The sequence below is a fragment of the Bufo bufo genome, chromosome 8, assembly GCF_905171765.1.
Source record: "Bufo bufo chromosome 8, aBufBuf1.1, whole genome shotgun sequence".
NCBI classification, from domain to species: domain Eukaryota; kingdom Metazoa; phylum Chordata; class Amphibia; order Anura; family Bufonidae; genus Bufo; species Bufo bufo.
In genome coordinates this window covers 180,460,882-180,486,638 of record NC_053396.1, presented here as the reverse complement: position 1 = coordinate 180,486,638, position 25,757 = coordinate 180,460,882, and positions in this window count along the sequence as shown.

The following is a 25,757-nucleotide window of genomic DNA, read 5'->3' as shown; positions in this document are numbered from 1 at the left end:
TAAGAGAGAAAGCTCCAGTAAATCACGGCAACCAATAACACATATTTTCTTCAAAGCCTCGGCAGGTACATTTATCACCAGATAGCATTAAATTATGAACCAAAACATATACAACATACAACTCCTTGGAACAACTCCCTACGCAGTTCCCGCTTCTCATTAGTAAGGTTCAAGTGCCCAGCTTAGCCATCTGTCCCCCATGCGTTTCCATGGTAACAGACAACAAACAAGGCCTGTGTAGTCTGATCCTGCATAAATTATATATTTCGTCCCACCCACAGTGACGAGAGAGTTAAGGATATGTACAGTTGTTGTAGAGGGTAAACATGCTCTCCATGGAAAGCCATTATTAAAGTTACTTTAACATGTATAGGTGCCAGTTGTCGCAGGGTGGAACATAACTACCGTGATCAAGAGAATTAAAGAAAAATTACCACCGCAATAGATTTTTTTTTTAGAATTCCCCTAGTTTTTTACTGCATATCTTCTGATGACTGTAAATCAATGTACTTTTGCATCAGTTTGTCCCGTAGAAAGAGTCGTGGATTAAAATTTATATTAAAGCAAAAAGTCAGATTTTGACTCCATACAGAATTGGTCTATTTAAGGAGATTCAGCACCCTACCTAAGACACTTCCAAGGCATCGCACCGAGCCAGAATGCTATTCCATACGGACAAGGAGCAAGCACCCTGAAATAGCTGTCTTCAATGGATTTCTGGCTTGGCTATATTCCCTTGTCAAATCCCAAGGCTTGTTGGAAAGTCGGATTTTGACTCATAGGGAACCACTTCCAAGAGGTGGTGCTATTGAGATGGTTCTCTTCCTTGGGAGATACCTTTGTATATGTGTTTCCCAAGGAGCATTGCCAATAAGTCTCCATACCAATTGAGTACTTCCAGTAAGTCTCCATACTGGACCATAGATTCAGCACCCTGCCTAAGAGGTTATAAGTAATAGGATCCCATTTCCAGCCCAGTAGGATGTGCACAGTGGTGCAAAAATCTGGATTTTCCTTTGATGATCATTTCATGACTTTCGAACCAACTGGAAAAATGTAAATTTTTTAGCAAAATGAAACTTGGGCAAAAAATTTCGACTTTTGTATGCCAGGTGTGCAGTCTTTGATAAATTCCTCCCAATGGGTTTTCAGAAATCAGTACATCACCTTCAGCACCCAATCTCACTTTTTAGTGGCCAGGCAATAAGGGCTTTCATAGACATAAACAGAAAGAACCCCAAAGAAGTGGGCACCAAAATAAAATTTGTAGGAGCTGGCTACTGGGAGTTGTTCGCTTTTGGCTTCAAAAAAAAAAAAAAATGGGGGTCAAAATTTGATGCCCTTTTTTAACTGAGCTTTCCGGGACCCAGAGGGTCCCCTCAAACCTACCTTAATTACACATAACACAGGTGTAGGAGATTTGTAATATACTTACCTTTCCTGAAGTTGTGTGGATTGGCTGCTCGGGAACCCAGATACAGCTTCTGCCAAAGTCACGTCCTTTACCAGGTTTTTGGCCTGGGCTATTGAAGGACGAGACTTCCAATGTGTACGAGGCCAGAACTATTTCTCCCACTGGCACTTGTGCAAATGAGGCAGATTCAGGAGAGAGGCATGTGCCTGGGAGAGGAATAGTTCTGGCCCTGTCTACAGCGGAAGTGTCGTCCCATCCAAAGCCCAGACCAGAAACCTGGTAAAGGAATGAACACTGGCAGAAGAGAAGTGTCATGTAACTTCCAAGCATGGAGGGACAAATTGACAATATAATCGGTCAATACAATTTAGTGATATTGTGTTCCCACTCCCGTCATGGCTTCAATTAATTTATACATATATCACAGATATGTCCTGTTTTTAAAGGATCCCACTAAGTAGACTACTGACTACGAAAGAAATCCTTATGTCCATCTTGCTTAAGTCAGATTCAGACAGCCGTTCGCGTTCTGTCCGCAAAACATGGGTGGGTCTGGATGTCCATATGGCATCCGGGTGTGTCCGTTTTTTTCTGGACCCATTTATTTGAGTCTAGGGCGGAAAATGGTGAATGCTGCAAGGTTTTTGACATGGACCAGTGCTCTGTGCCAATAAACTGAGGTGTGAATAGAACCATTTGATTTAATGGGAAGGTGTGCTATGTAGGTGCAGTCTGGACAGCACACGGACAGATATCACTGCTATCTAAAGGGCTCATTTGCACGGCCGTATGAACGGATCTGCGCCCGTTCTGCAATTTTGCGGGAGGTCTGCGGATCCATTCATTTCTATGGGCCCTCAAAAGATGCGGACAGCCCACCGTGTGATGTCCGCATCCGTTATTCCGTACCGCGGCTCCGCAGAAAAGATAGAACATGTCCTATCCCTGTCTGCAATCGCGGACAAAAATAGGCATTTTCTATTAGGGTTGCGGCCATGTGCGGTCCTCAAACTGCTGAACGCACATGGCCGGTATCCGTGTTTTGCGGATCCGCAAACCACTACGGCCGTCTGAATGGGCCCTAAGGCTGAGCTGAGTGGTAGAGACACGTACAAGGTTAGCCTGAATGACGAAACACAGACAGATGGCCGCAGTCATCTGAACTGATTTTTTTAAGCCAATATGTGACAGGTTTAGGAGACCCTGTACTTGTCCTTTACAACTCTTTGGCCATAAATTCATCTAATTGTGCAGTACATCGCAGGATACAAGCAGCAAAGTAACATAAAAAATCACCAGTAAATAAGATTTATTCAGTCTTCTACTTCTCTCAAACAGTTAAGAACCTGTTTCAGCTATTTCTGGGTGACAACCAATATGGACTTTATCACTGCTCTGATGCCGGTCATCACCCAATTGTCCAAGACCCCTACACGTATGGAATCAATTATCCTCTGTTCTGGGTGACCTCTATAGGATCTGTAAATGGCCACTATAATTGCTGTCACCTAGCTTTTCCAGAAAGAGATTCAACCTAGAAACTGGAGCATCGACGAAGACTTCCACTACATGGACAAAAGTATAGGGACACCTACACGATACACCTACAGGAGTTGTTCCCCCTTTTGCAGCTAAGGGCGTTACTCGTTCCAGCAGGGGAACAGCCTGACGCATCCGTAACTTCTGCGTACAGCCGTGCGCTGCCTGAAGTCCGCCCGGACCCATTGCACGCAGTGTTTTTTGTCACCGCCGCCTCCCGGCATATTTGCCGCGCTGCGGCTGCATCTCCGCCGGTCCCCATTAGAGTGAATGGGGCCAGGCAGGCTTCAGGCCGCGCACGGCAGTACACGGTAGTTACGGATCCAGCAGGCCGTTACCCTGCCGGAACGAGTAACACCAGTGTGAAACAGACCTAAAACAGCTTCCACTCTTCTGGGAAGGCCTTCAACAAGATTTTGGTTTTTGTCTGTGGTAATTTTTGCCCATTCATCCAGAAGAGCATTTGTGAGGTCAGACAATGATGTTGGACGAGAAGGCCTGGCTCACAATCTCCATTCTAGTTCATCTCAAAGGTGTTGGATGGGGTTGAGGTGAGGGCTCTGTGCAGTCAAGTTCTTCGACACCAAACTCACCCGACCATGACTTTATGGAGCTTGCTTTGAACACTGGAGTCATGCTGGGACACTTTTTTCCCCGCAAATTGTTCCCACAAACTAAAAATTGCCCAAAATGTCTTGGTATGCTGAAGCATTAAGACTCCCCTTCACTGAAAATAAAGGTCCTAGGCCAACCACATCATCTTCCATACTCCTACACTGCAGTCAGACAGATAATATTCTCCTGGCATTCGCCAAACCCCGACTTGTCCATCAGACCAGCAGACAGAGAAGCGTGATCCATCACTCCACAGAACACGTTTCCACTGCTCCAGAGTCAAGTGGTGACGTTGCACCACTCCACCCAACGCCTGGCATTGTGCTCGGTGATATAAGGCTTGCATGCAGCTGCTCGGACATGGAATCCCATGCCATGAAGCTCCCTGTGCAGTTTTTGTGCTGATTACAGGACCACGATGAAATTAGGGGAGCTCTTTAGAACGAGCAATTCTTTTGCGAATGTAAAGGCAACTGCATAGTAAGGGTGGATTTTATACACCTGTGAAAATAGGACTGAGTGAAACACCAGAAGTCAATGATTAAGAGCTGTGTCTCAATATTTATGTCCATATAGTGTATATGAAGGGTACGGCCCTATGGTCAGGTTTCCAGTTTTGAAAGCCTAAATCATAAAAGGAGAGAAAGTATAAAGGACAGATATGATCTTTTTTATTGACTTTTTGAATTCATTTGAACTTATTTGATTTCCTCTGTTTTTGAATTCACTCCTGGTCTTGGCTTCCAAAACTGCATCAGGAAACCTGACCGTGTGGCCGCACCTTAAGGCCACATGGGATTTCATGATATTAGGAGCTTTTTTTTTTTAAGGAAAGTCACAAATTTGTGCTGAAATTCTTTATATAATGTACTTGAAAAGCAAGATTTGGGGGTCTCGTCTCCGAGGGGCTGCAGTCTATAAATACTAATGAAAATGGCTAAGTCTATATCTAAATAGTTAATAAATCATTTCCGTACACCCATGAAGTATTTATATGACCCAAGCCTCATCAGCTCTTATATTTCATTTCCCTATCCCTCCACTCGCACATGTACTTACCCCCCTTTCTTTACGCTCCCCTCACCCACGTATTCCCCCAGACAGCCAACCTGCAGAACAGACAGAAGACTCTGGCGTATCGCTGTGTGGGTGTGAGGGGGGCAGGGCGCTGACACATTAATACTTGCACACCCTGCTGCATCAAATCCCAATATATATGTATATATTCAGCAGTACAAGAGCATTAACATTTCAAAGGCCCCGGCATCAGGAAGAGAAGCCGCAGATTGACACCTAACCAAAAATACAATTATTTGCAGCAGAGATAAATGTGGAGACAGGTGTATAATAAGGGGCTGGTGAGAAGTGCACCTCGAAGGAATATGGTAAGACAATAAGAGAAATTACAAGGAGAGGTCACAAAGAGAAGAAGAGATAAATTATAGGGAGACGAATGCAGGCTGATATTGCAGTAGTTATAGACTTCTACGGATTTTGTGGATTAATAGAATTGATGTCGGAAGGACAATGAAGGTTATATCTAATAGCAAGTATTAACATAGGGGCCATAATGGAATAATAGGATTAAAAGGATGGGGGATATATCAGTTTATATATCAGTTTTATACTGATGATCTATCTTCACGATAGGTCATCAGTATCTAATCAATGGGGGTCCAACACCTCCAGTGAAAGGCCGCGGCATCTTCCTAGACCAGTGCTGTCATTTACATCGGTGACATGGCCTAGACGTAAATGGGTGAGGACTGAGCTCCAATACCAAGCACAGCTGCTATCAAATGAAAGGCGCTGTGCTTGGTAACCTGCGTGGTGCTCCGGCCTCTCCATCAGCTGATCAGCAGTGGTGCCAAGAGTCGGACCCCCACCGATCATATACTGGTGGCCTATCCTGAGGATAGATCATCAGTATGAAACAGCAGGGGAAACCCCTTTAAAAGGAAAGATGCCCTTTAAAAGGGGGATATAAAGAATGGAAGTAAGTTATTATACGGAGTTAGGTGGGTTAAAGTGGAAGCCAATTGAAGAGACAGCCCCCTAGTGGCTGGGCTGGGAGGAGCAGTAAGCAGCTGAGGCCGCTGCCTAGGTATTGTGTCATCTATGCAACAGTAGTGGAAAAATATTTACATGAGCAACACTGTTGAAATAATTTTTATTATATATATAATATTATTTATATCTATATATACATGCTGTATATATATATATATATACACGGTATTATATATATTTATCTATATTATATAACATTTTGAGTGGTAAAATCCTCTTCAGGTACAGTGCGCCCATACTGAATCTAGGAGTATGCAAGCAGCATTAAAAATGAGCCCCTGCATTAACAGGGATGATTTTTTTAAATCATTTTTATGTAAAAATAATTGTCAGTTGGTCGATGTTCTTTTGGTCATAAAAACATGGCACAAAATTTACCAGGTAAAGCTCCAAATGCACAAACGGAAGGCATGACAATTGGGTGGCAGTTCTACATGATGGAGCATGCTCACCAAAATCTGAACTGTCTCACAAATGTCCTACAGTAAATGAAATGTCTGACCTGGTGTAGGTGCTCTACATTTTTTGGGGTGTGGATTTCACTGCTATTCAGATCCATATAACAGGTCTATGGAGATGTCACAAAATTTCTGGGTTTTTTTTCTCTCAAAGATGGTGCAAGGGAAGACCATGAAAGCCCCATCACCTCTATCCCAAAAAAGGATTCTACAAAAAAAGTGTTGGCTCAAACATTATCAATAGGGTGGAGATGAACCCCAATATTGGGACCCTAACATAGGAAGTAATACTAAGATGACCTGCCACCTCTCCTGTTTCAGTAAACACTTGCATTTCCAATAATTTATAACAATTTCTACTGGAAATTTATGAATAAAATTTACAACTGGGTGTTACCAGGTTGGAGGTGTGTCCGGCACACGCCAACACTATCCAAGCATTGCTGCCAGTGTCAGGCTGTGTAAGGACACACCCCTTAGATAAGGGCGAAGGGTAATGGACAGTTGTCCATTTATGATATATTTAGGGAACGGCAGAAGAAAAAATACCCCAGAACTTTTATTTTTCAGGAAATAAAAGTATTAACTAAATCAGACAGGTCAAGATAGAAGGCAGGACCTCCTTAAAGGGGTTGTCCACTTTACAAAAAAACATTTACTAGGAGTTAATAGATAGACTTCCTTTACTTTGGACCCCACTCTTTTAGTTTTCTACTACAATGAAAGTGTACTGCACAACGTCTTCAGTGGCTGCATACATCATTTCACAAGCATAAAGTGAAGAATACATTGGAACAACAAATTGTGAGTATCCCCAGAGCAGAACTCCATGCAATTATATAATTATTATATAATATCATTATATAATCAAGTAAGGTGGCTGCTAGATTAAATGTTTATTCTTTGACCTGTTAGAAAGGCACTTGATATAAACTGTAGTGAAGGTAATTTTCTTACCAGTGACTGTATTTGTGAGTTATAACCTCCCTTCTGACGTCAGCTGTGTCATGTGACCAACTCTGACTCTGCAAATAACACAGCATGTTATGTGTTGATGGGAAGCCAGCTTCTCTACGTGTTTCTATGGGAGCCTCACGGTCAGTTTCATAGGAATGAATAGAGAAGTAACTGACTTCCAGTCCTGTGTCAGTTGGAGATCAGAGTGCTGGTCACATGACACAGCTGAGGATCAGACAGGAGGTTATAACTCACAAATACAGTCATTACAGTTTACATCATATACCTTTCTAACAGGTCAGTTTTGTGGGAGTGCTTCTTCAACTTTCTAGGTTGTGTCTTAGGGTACTTTCACACTAGCGTTATTCTTTTCCGGCATTGAGTTCCGTCCTAGGGGCTTAATACCAGAAAAGAACTGATCAGTTTTACTCTATAGCATTCTGAATGGAGAGCAATCCGTTCAGGATGCATCAGGATGTCTTCAGTTCAGTCTTTTTGACTTTTCAGGACGGAGATAATGCCGCAGCACGCTGCGTTTTATCTCCGTCCACAATTCCGGAACTCTTGCCGGAATGCCGGACCTGGCATTTTTTCCTGTTGACATGCATTAATGCCGGATCCGGCCCCGAGTGTTCCGGCAAAACGGATCTGGCATTGCGGTCTGCGCATGCTCAGACCGCAAAAAATTTGAAAAAAATAAATGCCGGATCCGTTTTTTCCGGATGACACCGGAGAGACGGATCCGGCAGGCAGTTCCGGCGATTAAAGTACCCTAAGGCTCCATTCACACGTCCGCAACGTGTTTTGCGGATACACGGAGCCGCGGATCCGCAAAACACGGACAGCGGCAATGTGTGTTCCGCATTTTGCGGACCGCACATTGCCGGCACTAATAGAATATGCCTGTTCTTGTCCGCAATTGCGGACAAGAATAGGACATGTTCCAATTTTTTGCGGACCCGGAAGTGCGGATCAGCAATTCCGTGTCCGGGCAGCACATCGTGCTGCCCCATAGGAATGAATGGGTCCGCAATTCCGTTCCGCAAAATGCAGAACGAAATTGTGGACGTGTGAATGGAGCCTAAGTCATATCCATGAAAGTAGCATGACCACAAAAAAAGATCAAAATTGCTCCTGGAGAGGCATAAGAAAAAAAAAAACTTGACATTTTGCCATGGGGTGACCGTTTCTTGATCCTAATAGCAACAACGGGACACTTGATGAGAAGGGAATGTCCAGATAGAAATGTTAATGGTTGCCGCCACTGACAGAGATACATACACACTACAGAAATTACTGAATTTACAGTCATTTTTAATGTTACAAATAAACCAAGAGACTAAATTCAGGAATCTGATATGACAACGGGCGCTTTTAATTTACTTTATGCTATTTCACTCCCATGCAGAAAAACAAATGGGGGGTTAAATTTTGTACCACAAAAGGAAAATCAGATCTAATTTTATGTAATCTGTAGATAGTAGTGACAGATTGTACACAGTCCGAAGAGATTAGGACCCTGCGTTATGTAGGACGATGTTCTGCACGTACAGTATGTTGTAACTAGGCAGAATTGTATGCGAGTTTGCTTCCAAGACTATTTTTATAAACCTGCTACTGGGTGACTGAAAAAAAAGGGGAAAGATCACATTTGGAGGGGAGGGGGTCAAACAACATTTTTTAAAAATTTATAGATCCACTTGGTAGATCCATTTTTTTGTACAACTTTTCAGAAACCTGCTACCGGTGTAATGAAAATATAGAAAATATATCACATTTGGGGGGAAGGGGTCAAATAAAATTAGATTTCTAATTTTATAGATCACCTGTTGGATCCATTTATTGTACAGCTTTTCATTGCAAATATGATTGATCAGATTCTGTTTATACAGTGCAGGATATTAGATCCTGTATTGTACAGTGTAGAGGAGACCAGATCCTGTATTCTACAGTATGAAAGAGATCAGATCCTGTATTGTACATTGTGGAGATCAGATTCTGTATTGCACAGTGTGGAGGAGATAAGATCCCGTATTGTAAGGTGTAAAGGAGATCAGATACAGTATTGTACAGTGTGGAGATCAGATCCTATATTGTAGATTGTGGAGGAGATCAGATCCTGTATTGTACATTGTGGAGATCAGATTCTGTATTGCACAGTGTGGAGGAGATAAGATCCCGTATTGTAAGGTGTAAAGGAGATCAGATACAGTATTGTACAGTGTGGAGATCAGATCCTATATTGTAGATTGTGGAGGAGATCAGATCCTGTATTGTACGGTGTGGAGGAGATCAGATCCTGTATTGTACATTGTGGAGATCAGATTCTGTATTGCACAGTGTGGAGGAGATAAGATCCCGTATTGTAAGGTGTGAAGGAGATCAGATCCAGTATTGTACAGTGTGGAGATCAGAGCCTATATTGTAGATTGTGGAGGAGATCAGATCCTGTATTGTACAGTGTGGAGATCAGATTCTGTATTGCACAGTGTGGAGGAGATAAGATCCCGTATTGTAAGGTGTGAAGGAGATCACATTCTGTATTGTACAGTGTGGAGGAGATCAGATCCTGTATTGTACGGTGTGGAGGAGATCAGATCGAGTATTGTACAGTGTGGAGATCAGATCCTCTATTGTAGATTGTGGAGGAGATCAGATCCTGTATTGTACAGTGTGGAGGAGATCAGATCATGTTTTGTACAGTGTGGAGGAGATCAGATTCTGTATTACCAGTATAACATGTGGAGGAGATCAGATTCTGTATTGTAGATTTTAGAGGAAAAAAGATCATGTATTGTAAAGTATGAAAGAGATCACACCCTGTATTGTACAGTGTGGAGGAGATCAGACCTTGTATTGTACAGTGTCGAGGGGACTAGATCCTGTATTGTACAGTATGAAGGAGATCAGATCCTATAGTGTACAGTGTGGAGGAGATCAGATCCTGTATTGTACAGTGTGGAGGAGACAAGATCCTGTATTGTACATTGTGGAGGAGATCAGATCCTGTAGTGTACAGTGTGGAGGAGATCAGATCCTGTATTGTACAGTGTGAAGGAGATCAGATCCTGTATTGTACAGTGTGAAGGAAATCAGATCCTGTATTGTACAGTGTGGAGGAGATCAGATCCTGTATTGTACAGCATGGAGGAGATCAGATCCTGTATTGTACAGTGTGAAGGAGATCAGATCCTGTATTGTACAGTGTGAAGGAGATCAGATCCTGTATTGTACAGTGTGAAGGAAATCAGATCCTGTATTGTACAGTGTGGAGGAGATCAGATCCTGTATTGTACAGCATGGAGGAGATCAGATCCTGTATTGTACAGTGTGAAGGAGATCAGATCCTGTATTGTACAGTGTGGAGGAGATCAGATCCTGTATTGTACAGCATGGAGGAGATCAGATTTGTATTGTACAGTGTGGAGGGGATTAGATCCTGTATTGTACAGTTGTGGAGGGACTAGATCCCCCCCTTCCACAAGACATAAAGAAGGATGCATGGTAGATGGGGCTGGTACTGTACAATTTAGGCAAGTTACAATTGGTTCTTTAAAAAAAAAAAACTCTGCGGTTCAATTCTTGGCTGGTGTGAATGGATGGGTTTATCAACCAAACACAGTACTGGTGTTTGTGTATGTGTGTGTGTGTGTGTGTGGAACCATCACAAGCAGGCTAGTAAACTAAAATTTTGGTTCTAATGATGGCTTTTTTACCTTTATACACCAAGTAGCTCAGGATATTGATACATGAACATCTGAAATAGTTTTATGACTATCTAACACTTGGGAATCAGCAGGACTTCAGTGGAGGATGAAAGCAATGATCATTCAGATCCAATCACAGGCATTTCTAACAATTATATAGACGCATTATTTCGATGTGCAGACGACAATAAGGACCATGATCTGGTCACTCATACTTAAAATGCAAGAGGTTAAATGTTTGCACAATGTGGGGATCACTTGACCCTCAGTCCATTCACAGCAAGACACCATTATGTCCTGAAAGTACTCCATCCAGACACAGTACAGGCAGGTCAGTCAACAGCAGCTTGCTGACAACCTCCAAGAATCAACAGGAGATTCTTACTTTGGCTAAATAAATAAATACAAATGCAAAAAAAAGGTAATAAAGAGATCTCACAAACATGCAAGATTTTATGTTAATAAGGGTACGTTCACACTAACGTTATTCTTTCCGGTATTGAAAACCGGTAACGGTCTCAATACCGGAAAACAAACTCATCGTTTTGTCCTAATGCATTGTGAATGGAAAGCAATCCGTCCCTGTACGGCATTTGACCAGACAAAATACCGCAGCTCGCTGCGGTATTTTTACGGACTAAATGCCGGAATAATACCGCACTTGCCGTATCCGGTCATTTATTTCCATAGAGATGTATTAATGCCGGATCCGGTACCAAGTGTTCTGGAATTTGCCGCGTCGCCGGATCCGCTTTTACGGTCTGCGCCTGGATATAGAAGGAGCTAGTTTCGCTTTTGATCATTTAAAAAAATGGACATACTGGATCCGTTATTCCGTTTGAAACCGGATGATAACGGATGAGACGGATCCGGTATATCACCGGATCCATCTAACGGATCCGGAAAAATAAAAAAGATATCCGTTTGCATACGGTCTGCCTGATTCTAACAACGCTGGTGTGAAAGTATCCTAAGCGGCAAATAAATTCTAAATTTCTATCCGCCAGTTATCGATGAGAGAGCTTTATCGTTGGGTCATAAATTGACATAAATGTAGTGACCACGACCCCCCCCCCCAAAAAAAATCATAGAACCTACAGTACGCCATCCTATATCTACACGCCGGCACATGCCGTGTACATGGAAATCCAATGACTACGCGACGGCAGAAGCGCTCCTGCAGTCGCAGACAGGTCACAGATATATGGATCACAGTGTTGCATAAAAAAAAAAGATCGCGGCGAGAGAAATCCCATACGGAACTGAAGGCGACCAACATATAGCGGGGGGAAAGAAATTCCAGACAATTTCACCTGTGCCACTTTTTTTACAGTCGCATTCCCCCACACTAACAAGTCCCCCTAAAAAAAAATCATTATAACACAGCCAACAAATAAAATAAAAAAATAACGCTGACGTAGAAGACGGGACGACGAAATTCCCAATGCAAAAGTCTTCACGCCCTAGGGAACGTAGTGGTCATCAGGCACGGAATGAACTCAGTCTGGAGCACTCTGCGGGGGGGGGGGGGGGGGGGGCTGGGACCATGTCCATGATGTTATATTATCCGTGCATCTAGAACACTTAGTGAAGACGCAGGAATCCGGGGGAAATTGTGACGGATCCATGAGCCCGGCTGAGGGAGCAGCGTGCAGTCCAGCGGTGAAGGGGTGCGCGGTGGACAGTCACCTGGGGCTCAGTGTCTTAGGGCACTGTGTGCTTCCAGTGCAGTAGATGGACGATTCCTTTAAGTGATTCCTATTCTATACATAGGCTGGTCACATCTGTATACAGATGCTGTGCAGATGCCAGAGCCGCCTCACATGTGACCTTCCTATAGAGACCCCCTCCCAATGTACACACACAGAACTGCTGACTAATGGCAGCCAGGTGTCTGTGCTACATGTATGTATCCCTAGCTACATGCATGTGCACTTGTCTCCTGCTGCACAGCTAGACAGGGATGACATGCACATGTATGATGCACTGCACAGATTACATACATGCAATCACCTATCCATGCAGCATGCACATGCAGACCAATGCACTCCCTGCCTATCACCTATACATTCTAGAGGATGAGAGCTTGCCCTGCATACACAGACATTACTCATGCATGCATGCATGCCTGCACTCACACGCATGCAGGACACAGGCTTCAGGCCGTGCCAGCACACATTTACTCACGATTTGAGGGGGTTGTGCAGGGCTGTGTTCATGGTGCTGCTGGGTATTAAGCAGGAACACTGCAGCCCCTCTAATATCACAATACTGTACAATTTCATTCATTCTGCACACAGCAGCCAATCACAGGCCAAGCTGAGGGAAGCCGGCCGCTGGGTAGGTCGGGATTTGTAGTTCCCAAGCCGAGCGCGGCGGACGGTGTGGAGACCGGAAGGAACTACGCTTCCCAGGGTGCCGTGCGACAGACAGGTCTGGGAGGCCGAGGAGGGCGCTGATTGGTGAAGAGGGTTAGGGTACTGTAAGAGGGGGAGGTGGGTGACAAAGAGAGGGGGGAAAAGACAGGAAGGAGGGAGGGGGGGACGTGAAGGGGTACAAGCAGTGGGGAGGAGGGAGATACTTCAAGAATGGAGGAAGGGGAGTGATTAGAGAAGGCAGGAGGTGTGCTGGGGAGACAGACTGAGGGAGGGGGTGTCTGGGCACACAGGTAGAGAATGAGACAGACATGGTATGTGAGGGAATGAGACAGACAGGTGGGAAAGGAATGAGACAGACATACTGATTACCAGGGGGGAAGACACCAGCTGCCTATATATATATATACACCCTCCTGAGTGTTGACGGCAGTCATTACTTATAGTAATATATATATATATACAGTATATATATGTGTATCTATAATACAGAGAATTGGGGTATCCATGGTGAAAAATGATTGACAGCTCAGCCGGTAAACTTGACCCGTCATATAAAGATTTACGTTCCGATTGTGAATTTACTGTACAGCGAAACGATTGGCAGAATCCTTACGCCTGTGAATAGCTGTCGCTGTAAGGACGCCACCCCGTCCCAATCTATACGGGTCCAGGGGTTTCCTACATGTCTGAGCGCCTCGGATCCCAGGAAGTGGGATGTGGGCAGATTCTTCGTCCAGTTATCTCACGGCCGCTTACCATTAATAACTTTTCAAAGTCCTAGTCAATGGGGATGAGCTGCAATACTAGACGCAGCCATGGACAACGGTGGCGCTATTTCTAGCAACCTACTTTAAAGGGGTTGTCCGGGTGTGTTATACTGATGACCTATCCTCAGGATAGGGTCCCCGTGATCAGCTGGTTGAAGGGGCGGTATGCACAGCGGTCTCTTCCTAGGCCTATGACGTCATGTTCATCTGTCAGTGGATGGTGCTGTGCTTGGTAAGCCGTGACGAGGTAGCAGCCCTCCCCGGAGTACTACCACCTCTTCAAACAGCTGAGGGTCCATTCACATGTCCGTAGTGTTTTGCAGATCCGCAATACACCCGGCCGGCACCCCCCATAGAACTGCCTATTCTTGTCTGCAATTGCGGAGAAGAATAGAACATGTTCTATTTTTTCCCGGAGCCGCGGCCCGGAGGATCGGGGGGCGCGCTCCGGAAATGCGGATAGCACACTGTGTGCTGTCCGCATCCACTCCTGCCCCATAGAGAATGAATGGGTCCGCACCCGTTCCGCAACTTCCCGAACGGATGCGGACCCATTCTACGGACGTGTGAATGGACCCTTATCGACAGGGGGTGTCGGGTATCGGACTTCCACCGATCAGATACTTATTACCTATACCTGTGATTAGGGATGATGAGCGAATTGACTTCGGATGGAACCGAACCGGAGTTTGGGAAATGTTTTTTTACAGTACAAATTCATTTATGAAGTTATTACGCAAAGTCTCGTGAGCAATAACCTCGGCTCATCGGAGCCAATGCCTTCTAATACTGCACGGGGCTCCTGCTCCGTACAGTATTAGAACAAAGTTTTATGCGAATCGACTTCGGATGTTTTATCCGAAGTCGATTCGCTCATCCCTACCTGTGATGGCTAACCTCCTGGACTCCAGTTGTGGTAAAACTACGACTCCCAAGATGCACACTTGCTTGGCTGTTCTCAGAACTCCATAGAAATGAATGGAGCATGCTGGGAGTTGTAGTTTCACCACAGCCGGAGGTTAGCCGTCACTGAGAGGATAGGTCATCAGTACTCCCTCCGTCAGGGTGAATTCACATGCTGCCGATGCTTACTGCCAAAACTGATTTGCAGTCACAAGAACTTCTGCAACGAAATCTGCCGCCTGTGAACATAGCAGTTTTGTTAACCTGAAGTAACTGGTTTTAATGGGACGCTCCAGTCTGGATCCATATGAGGGAAGTTGCTTAACTAACAATTCCATGATGGAAGTTTTTCATTGGAATCGTTCCATTTGCAAGCATCAAAATGGTGGCCGGCAGATTTTCGTGCAGTTTTTACTTGCGGATTTCGACAGATTTGCTCCAGATCTCGGGCTTTGCATTGTAAAAGGAGAAATCTGCCCTGAAAATCTGCACAAAAATGTACAAAATGCACTGAAAATTTCCGCACTGTGTACATTCGATGTTGCTTTGCTGTATTACGCTGCGGGTTTTCCGCTGTGTGTGCATGTGGCCTTATAGGAGGGCTATGCTCAAATGCTCATATTTCGGAGTTGCTAGCCACGGAACTTGTTTGCTCATCATTAAAGTGGGCCCCAATCAGACCTTCTTACAGGCGGGAGACTCTAGTGCTGTTCCTTTTGTGAACTGGTCAGGTCGGGAATGCTTTTGGCATTAGGCCAGCAGTAATAGTCCTGGCTCGCCTGAAGGCATACGTTTGCTGCACATGGAAACATTTTAGCCTGCAGTATGCTATCCAGGTGTCCCTGTGATCCCTAATCTTAACCGTTTTTGCATCAGAATACCAGATTTACTGCCGACCCCTCTACGTAATGGTATGGGTGTATATGTACATTTATACTACTATAGCTAGGGAGGGTCCCAGTTAGCTTGGATTACTGCTGGCACCCATGATTTCATGGGTGCTCATTGATTTCATCAGGTGCTTTCCAACCAGCAGTTCCCCTGGTGATGACAGCTGATAATGGGGTCCCAGTCAGGCAAATTTTGGGATCCAGTCCTTATAGTTCTTGTCTTATTCCAAGATTATTTCAACTTTTTATTGTGTGATTTATTATAGTGGTTGTTTACCTTATAGAAATATGTCCTGACATATATATATATATATATATATATATATATATATATATATTAGATATTATACATGTCTCAGGATCTGAAGGGTTAACGGCTAGTCCTGTGATTTGATCCTCTTACAGGATAAAACTGACCCACATGACGGTGCAGGGACAATACTGGGGCCACAGCGACATCTAGTGGCTGCATATCGGAAGTGGTTTTAACCATCATAGATCTCTTTTCATGATACAGTCCAGGCTTATTGTTATTCCAGAATAATTACAGTCATGGAAATTCCTTTCAGTTCTATTCTTGCCCATAGGGGGCAGTATTATAGTTCGTGTTGGTATAGTAATAATTGTATTCGTTTCTCAGTAGGCTTGAAGAGTGTGACAACCACTTTCCTGAACTTGAATTGGGTTAGGAATAGTTGTCACATCCCTTACACATCTTACACACTTCTTACACACTTATCACTTCTTACACACTTCTTAGCGTTTCAAGGGGTTCTCCAAGGTTTATTAAAATTTGTCCAAAAAAATGTCACACCTCTCCTGTGCTGTCGCTCCGGCTCCCGCTATTCCGATCGCCACCGAGTCTGCAGCGGTCAAGTGCTTTTCAGCATTCATGTTCATGACTAGTGATTGGGAGCGGCGGTAACGTGATCTATAACCATGAGAGGTGGGACATTTTAAAAGTGAGAGTTTTTTTTATTTTACATAAGCCCCTGTACCCTACTGAATTGTAATAATTCTTGGAGTACCCCTTTACAGAATCAACTATGTAACTACCCCGTGAGATGTCAGATGTTCTGGTTATTATAATGCAGTGGGAAATATTTTCATGGCTGGCTGATGTTACGGGGGGTTGTCTCATCTCGAACACTGGTGGCATATCACATTCTATCTCTAGTTCAGGACAGTGCACTGGGCATGCATGGCCGCCTTCCATTCGTTTCTATGGGAGTTCCAAAAATAGCTGAGCACAATGAATGGAGCAGCACATGCGCAGTGAACTATCGTTTTCTTAGGGAGCTTTGTTTTAGAGATAGGCACCTATCTAAGATTGGTGGCTTATCCTAGCGATATACCACCAACAGGGGTGCACCACCAATGAGGCCAGGTGAGGCGATCGGCTCAGGCAGCACCAGGTAGGGTCAAAAAAGGGGCAGCTGAATGGTATAAAAAATTGGCATTGGGGAGGGAGGGGCGCCATTTTAGTTTTTGCCTCAGTCAGCAAAAAGGCTAAGTGCACCCCGGACCACCAATGTTCCTGGTGAGACAACCCTTTTAAGCCCCGTTCCCACGACATTTGGGATATACATTAGGGCCAAAAATATATATGGTATACATGGTTTAGCCATAACAGGTGATAATCTTGTGTCATTTGCTACTGTAAGATATATTAGGAAGCAAGTGAACTGTCAGCTCTTGAGGTTCATGTGTTGGAAGCAGGAAAAATGGCAAAGGGTAAGGATTAGTAATGAGCGAACTTGCAAGTTCGGGTTATCTAAGAATTCCGTAATGGATTCCGCTACCACTGACCATGACGGAATTCTATGACGGCATACACCACGGAAGCCTATAAGAGGCATTCTGTATTGCATTCCGTCATAATAGAAGTATATGGCTGAACTTGCAATTCGATATTTAAAATGGAGGAATCTAACAGCCTCCTTGATTTTTCTTTATTCAGTGTTGATAGGGTTAATGACCACTTCCCTTTTCTCAGCTGTTGGTCAGTGGTCATCACTTCTACCCTTTATAGTCTGACCCCACCCTTCTGACTATGCGGTAGATAGCTTCATTTGGGTTTGGCTGAGCTGGTGTGAGGTCGTCTCTGGTGTTCCTGTTCTTCCATCTCTATAAAAGTTAAAGGGGTTATCCCATCTTAGACAATGGAGGCATATCGCTAGAATATGCTCCCATTGTCTAATAGGTGCGGGTCCCACCTCTGGGACCCGCATCTACAATGAGAACAGAGCCAGGGAGAGTTGTGGGGTCCGTCTACCACCAGACGCAGCTCCCCGCCTCTCCCATTGCAGTAAATCGGAGCACACCGCGCAAGCGCGGCCACCGATCCCATTCATTTCTATGGGGCCGATGGAAATAGCTGAGCCAGCGCTCGGCTATTTTCGGCGGCTCCATAGAAATGAATGAAGGGAGGCTGCGCTTGCGCAGTGCGCCCTCGTCTACTTTCTCCACTCCGTTCTCTTTGTAGGTGTAGGTCCCAGAGGTGGGACCCGCACCTATCAGACAATGGGGGCATATCCTAGCGATATGCCCCTATTGTCTAAGATGGGATAACCCCTTTAAGTGTTGCGTTTGTTTGTATTTGTTATATTCCCTGTTGTTTGTATCTGGGCCTGAGACAGAGACTTCTGTTTTCCCATCTGGGAAGGAATGGGTTGTCTCTGGTCATATACTTATTCCAGGGCCTTATAGGGAAATTAGGGCCTAGGTATCCTGCATATGCATATTCCTACCTTCAATGTCTATTCATATTGATATTGATAGGTGGTCAGGGCCCAGATTAGGGTTGTCTAGGAGGTGACCTGTTTCCTCCCTAGTTTCCAGGCCCAGTTACTGTTCCACTTCCCTCCTGTGTTCAGTGGGGCGTTCCCAACACACACACACAAATCGTGAAAGGACCAATGGTGATGGAAGGATGACTGGATCTGAATGTCTCCAAAATGACATGTCTTGTGGGATTTTCCTGGTGCATTATTGTTAGTACCATCTGGACATAGCCAGCGGCCATTTGACGAGCCCTGCACTTCCTGAAGCTCCATTGTTCCACTGAAGGAAAAAGCACCCCAGACCATTATGGCGCCCCCCCCCCCACTGTGGCGCGTAGAAAACATCTCAGGTGGGATCTGCTTGTCATGCCAGTAACCTTGGAAACTATCAGGACCATCAAGGTTAAATTTTTTCTCATCAGAGAATAAAACTTTCTTCCACCTTTGAATGTCCCATGTTTGGTGCTCTCTTGCAAAGTCCAAACTAGCAGTTCTGTGGCGTTCAAGGAGACGAGGTCTTTGAAGACGTTTTTTGTTTTTGAACCCTTCAGTCTCAGATGCCGTCTGATGGTTATGGGGCTGCAGTCAGCACCAGTAAGGGCCTTAATTTGGGTGCGAGGATCGTCCAGTGTCTTGACGGACAGCCAATTGGATCCTCCGGCTCAGTGCTGGTGAATTTTTTTGGGGTCTTCCACTTGACTTTTTTGTTCCATAACCCTCAGGATCATTTAAGAAATTCCAAATGACTGTCTTACTGCGTCCCACCTCAGCAGCGATGGCGCGCTGTGAGAGACCCTGCTTATGCAGTTCAACAACCCGACCACGTTCAAAAAGGGAGAGTTTTTTTGCATTTGCCATCACAACGTGTGACAGAAAATGACAATGAATCCACATCTTTGCACAGATTTGGCCTTTTAATGGCATGTGGTCCTAAACTTTTGATCAGCTGAAAAACAGCCTGTTTCAGTTTAATTGTTATTTTCAATTAATTGAATGCTCAAAAAATGTTTTGTCTCACTCTCATTTCTTCTTGTTGCATGTTGAAGCTCTACTTGGAACCTTGTTAAGATCCAACAATGTAAAATATGATTTTTTTGCCATTTTTTGATCAGGACTGTATATACACTGCTCAAAAAAATAAAGGGAACACAAAAATAACACATCCTAGATCTGAATGAATTGAATATTCTTCTGAAATACTTTGTTCTTTACATAGTTGAATGTGCTGACAACAAAATCACACAAAAATAAAAAAATGGAAATCAAATTTTTCAACCCATGGAGGTCTAGATTTGGAGTCACACTCAAAATTAAAGTGGAAAAACTCACTACAGGCTGATCCAACTTTGATGTAATGTCCTTAAAACAAGTCAAAATGAGGCTCAGTAGTGTGTGTGGCCTCCACGTGCCTGTATGACCTCCCTACAACGCCTGTGCATGCTCCTGATGAGGTGGTGGACGGTCTCCTGAGGGATCTCCTCCCAGACCTGGACTAAAGCATCTGCCAACTCCTGGACAGTCTGTGGTGCAACGTGATGTTGGTGGATAGAGCGAGACATGATGTCCCAGATGTGCTCAATTGGATTCAGGTCTGGGGAACGGGCGGGCCAGTCCATAGCATCAATGCCTTCGTCTTGCAGGAACTGCTGACACACTCCAGCCACATGAGGTCTAGCATTGTCTTGCATTAGGAGGAACCCAGGGCCAACCGCACCAGCATATGGTCTCACAAGGGGTCTGAGGATCTCATCTCGGTACCTAATGGCAGTCAGGCTACCTCTGGCGAGCACATGGAGGGCTGTGCGGCCCTCCAAAGAAATGCCACCCCACACCATTACTGACCCAATGCCAAACCGGTCATGCTGGAGGATGTCGCAGGCAGCAGAACGTTCTCCACCGCGTCTCAAGACTCTGTCACATGTGCTCAGTGTGAACCTGCTTTCATCTGTGAAGAGCACAGGGCGCCAGTGGCGAATTTGCCAATCTTGGTGTTCTCTGGCAAATGCCAAACGTCCTGCACGGTGTTGGGCTGTAAGCACAACCCCCACCTGTGGACGTCGGGCCCTCATATCACCCTCATGGAGTCTGTTTCTGACCGTTTGAGCAGACACATGCACATTTGTGGCCTGCTGGAGGTCATTTTGCAGGGCTCTGGCAGTGCTCCTCCTGTTCCTCCTTGCACAAAGGCGGAGGTAGCGGTCCTGCTGCTGGGTTGTTGCCCTCCTACGGCCTCCTTCACGTCTCCTGATGTACTGGCCTGTCTCCTGGTAGCGCCTCCATGCTCTGGACACTACGCTGACAGACACAGCAAACCTTCTTGCCACAGCTCGCATTGATGTGCCATTCTGGATAAGCTGCACTACCTGAGCCACTTGTGTGGGTAGTAGACTCCGTTTCATGCTACCACTAGAGTGAAAGCACCGCCAGCATTCAAAAGTGACCAAAACATCAGCCAGGAAGCATAGGAACTGAGAAGTGGTCTGTGGTCACAACCTGCAGAACCACAACTTTATTGGGGGTGTCTTGCTAATTGCCTATAATTTCCACCTGTTGTCTATCCCATTTGCACAACAGCATGTGAAATTGATTGTCACTCAGTGTTGCTTCCTAAGTGGACAGTTTGATTTCACAGAAGTGTGATTGACTTGGAGTTACATTGTGTTGTTTAAGTGTTCCCTTTATTTTTTTGAGCAGTGTGTATATATATATATATATATATATATATATTGCTTAAAGGTGACTTGAGGAGTATAGCTTAATTTGTGTTTGGGATCATTAAAGAGATTTTCTGGAGTGCTAAAAAAATAAAAGAAGCCTTACCTACCTGTCCGATCCCTCGCTGTTCTAGCGCTGGTGCTCCGTTCCTCTCCGTGGTCTTTGTTTTCAGAGCTGCAGTGATAACATCCCGACCACCCTGGCTTCTGCAGTCATGTGGGAGGCTGGGTCATCGCTGTGGCCCCGTAAAAAAAAAGACTGATGTGAAGCAATGGAGGAGCAGAGCTTGAGCGACAAGGGATCAGGCAGACGAGTAAGGTTTGTTATTTTTTATTTTTATAGCACTTTCTGCCGTTACACAAAATTTTGGAGGTCTTGGATCCTTTAAAGGATTCGTTCCCGAAGGGTGCAATCACACATTGTGGGGGGGGGGGGGGGAACCGAGCTGCAGACCATTTACCACTAGATGCTGAGCTGCTCGTCTACCTGTTATAACAATGGCAGCGCAGATGCAGCCCGACATTAAGCGTCAAACCACATGTGGGTACCACAGCTCAGCCACATGTGTAATGGCAGCCTCATGATGCACCCTTCTCCAAAAAAAAACCAAAAAACTTCAAAACAATCAGCTGATTGCATCAAGTTCAGCTTCTGGAAGCCATGACACTAAAATATGAATTTCCACGTGGCCAGCTGCAACCATGTAATACACAACTGAAATTGGCGGATTCGGCTAGAATACAGCTAATGTTTGTGGTAAGCTTTAGGCCTCTTTCACACGTCAGTGAATCACGAACAGCACGCGTATCCATTGATTTTAATGTGTTTATTTACACATCAGTGATTTTCCATTGACCGTGGGTCAGTGGAAGAACAGAGACATGCACTACCAGGGCTGGCTCCAGGTTCATGTGGGCCCTTGGGCGATAAATCTCAGTGGGCCCCCTTGTGGCATTTGTCATATGTCACCACGGCGGGGAACGGAGCCTGACTGCCTGCATGTCGGACGCTTGAGCTCGAGCTTCTGCTCCACAAACCCGTGTTCCACTGCTAATTTGCTATAACTTCGCTGATATGGTGAAAATAGGCAAAGACAGACCTGCTGAACAGATGGAGACCCCCAAAAAGAAACGAGGTCAGTCGGAAATAGACAAAATCTGGAGAAGAAGACAGTTGTCACCTCGAGCGGGAAAATCTAAGATGGCGCCGGATCCTGCACTAGAGTCAGACGTTACTGAAGACTCAGACATGGACTCAGCTGAACTAGGGGCAGCCGCACATGACACAGACAGGGCCCCACTGTCTCAGAGCATCCTAAAAAGGACATTAGAACAAGCTCTAGCCCCAGTTCTAAAAGAACTTGCGGACATAAAGCATGAAATGCGACACATTGGGAACAGGGTTGAGGCACTTGAATCCAACCAGGCCTCCCTTATCTCATTCAGCGCTGTGGTGAAACAGAAAATCGCTTCACAAAATGAGTCCCTGAACTTGGCGCACATGTTAATAGAGGACCAAGAAAACAGAAGTCGTAGGAGAAATATACGCATAAAAGGCCTACCTGAGGGGCCAGGAGAAGATCTACAGGCTGTCGCCAAGACCCTCTTTTCCCTACTACTGGGCCAAGACCAAGGAGAAGTCATAACAACTGAGAGGGTCCACAGAGCTCTCAGACCACGACCCAAGCAAGGAGAACCCCCAAAGATGTCATTTGTGGCTTACTCAGCTATGTGGATACAGCCGCCATACTCACTGCTGCGAGAGAGTGGAAAGAGCTGGAACTAGATGGGGCACAAGTCCTCTTCTTCCAAGATCTGGCGCCCTCCACACTCGCTAAAAGGCGCATGCTGCGCCCACTCACGGAGCTATGGACACAACTTAAGATCATGTGTAACATCCCAGAGTTATGTTACGAAACTCTTTTACCCCACTACAACCTGTTAAGTGTATTTGTACGGTCATCTAATGTGATTTATCTTATATTCTCACAAATGTGCATATTCTAAGCCTGTTACATGTATTTTGCTGTAATTTCCATGTACACCAGCAGGTGGCAGCAATGTGTTACCAGAGACTTAGTTCAGTTTAGCATTTCTAAACTGGAATAGTACATTCCAGTTTAGCTCCCCCTCTTTGAGCAGGTGTGGAATGTTCCCACATCCTGCCTCATGGGTGGGGAAGGAAGTTACAGTTAGTGTGCCAGCCCCCCCGGCTAGGGGAAGGCTGTGCTGGTAGGAGCTCCCAGTTCTAGGGATTCCAACCCAGGATCTTGTCTCGGCTGAGACCAAAGATCATTCCCAGCCTGAGCCTTCAGCCTCAGCTGGTAGAAAGCAAGCAGCCATCTCCAGAACTCCAGGATAAACCATACCCTGTCAGCTAACTGTGAGTACCATCCAGAGACCAGGAGAAGCCAAATTCCTCCTCAACTAGTCAGTCCCATACACAGCAGAAGACAGAGCAGAAGATAGTAATTCCTGCCATATTCTCCAGGCATATGATAGAAGCAGAAGAAAGATTCCTGCCATACATTGCCAATACCTGCTGGGACCAAGGACTATTGCTGTATCTCGTGTGGATTAATGCTGCATCAAGTAAAGACCAGTTTGAATTATATTCCAAGTCTGGATCTCATTCATTGCTACCAAGTTCCTCAATTACTCCTACTAGGAACACACTCATTTATTGCAAGTGAGCCAGGATCCAGGAGTCCAGCCGTACCAAGGTAGGAGACACCTTTGACACTATTGCCACTATCACACAGAGACATTATACCACTCTGGCATTCCTAACCTGGTACGTGAGTTGCAACACCTTAAAGGGCCCTGAGACGGTACCCTGCGCACGCTGCAATTGGCGTCACAAACAAAAACTCTTAACTGTCATTTACACCTGACCCAGTCATTGCATATTATAGCGTCAGTGTGCATTATTCCAATCCGGTTTACTGCACATGTACAAATGGCTAATCCCGTTCGGGATCACGTTTTTGGTGGAGGGCCAAAGAAGAGTGATCTACAAGATCTACTGCCAATATGGAGCCTCTTAAATGTGGAACCTATGAACATCCCTTCGTGGCTAGCGCTGCCCAGCTCTGGAGATAAGTGGCTAGTCCTGTCGGAACAAGAGAAGTCCCGAGTCAGAAGAGCAGTAGGATCAAAGCACAGTCTGACCATCATATGGACTAAACGTGGGGACTCTGAGGGTGGTAAACTCAAGGTGGTGAGTGGCGCTGCCCGGGGCATGCAAGTGTTGGGGATCCAGGTAGGGCCTCTCTGTAGATCGGGTAGTCTCAGTTACTCGGGCCTCTTGGCCCTTTGTTCTAGTTAGCGGAAGATCTTAAGAACTGGCTTAAAGTTTATCTAAGCCATATCGTACATTTATATTCTTCTCAGGCGCTAAAGCAGGTTAATAATTTAGTTTAACAGTTTTTATTAGTGAAATGCTGGAACGTGGGTGAGGAGACACCATTCAGGATAATGACGTTGAGTCATATTATCTCCTTCCCCATCATATGGAGGGTTCAGAGCGGTGAGGGCTTTCTGTGCCTATTAGTACTATCTGTACAATGCTCTTCATCCACTCTCCCCCTTCGATTTATGTTTCTCTTGAGAGGATTATTCATTTTACTTTTTATTCTCCATTGTTTTGTTTGTTATGTTTTGCTTTCCTTTATCTGGTGGCGAAAGGTAGGGGTGAAGATAAATGCTGGACTTGGTACATGTTTCGTTTTAAGCTATGCCCAGTATTAAGGTAACGTCGTTTAATGTGAGGGGTATGAACACCCCACAAAAGCGTTCACAGGTGTTGGCCACGTTAAGGAGGACCAAGGCAAGCATTTGTTTTCTTCAGGAGACACACTTTAGAACAGACCGTGTTCCAAGGCTGCCACGCTCCCTTTTCAGTAACTGGTATCATAGCACGCATAGCAGTGCCTCTCGAGGTGTCAGCATTGCCATTGCAAAGTCAGTCCCATTTACACACCTGGAGTCTTGTGTCGACCCAGAGGGACGCTTCATTTTTGTTAAAGGGATAATAGGCTCAGTGAAAATATCACTAGCAAACATATACAGTACAGACTAAAAGTTTGGACACACCTTCTCATTCAAAGAGTTTTCTTTATTTTCATGACTATGAAAATTGTAGATTCACACTGAAGGCATCAAAACTATGAATTAACACATGTGGAATTATATACATAACAAACAAGTGTGAAACAACTGAAAACATGTCATATTCTAGGTTCTTCAAAGTAGCCACCTTTTGCTTTGATTACTGCTTTGCACACTCTTGGCATTCTCTTGATGAGCTTCAAGAGGTAGTCCCCTGAAATGGTTTTCACTTCACAGGTGTGCCCTGTCAGCTTTAATAAGTGGGATTTCTTGCCTTATAAATGGGGTTGGGACCATCAGTTGCGTTGAGGAGAAGTCAGGTGGATACACAGCTGATAGTCCTACTGAATAGACTGTTGGAATTTGTATTATGGCAAAAAAAAAGCAGCTAAGTAAAGAAAAACTAGTGGCCATCATTACTTTAAGAAATGAAGGTCAGTCAGTCAGCCGAA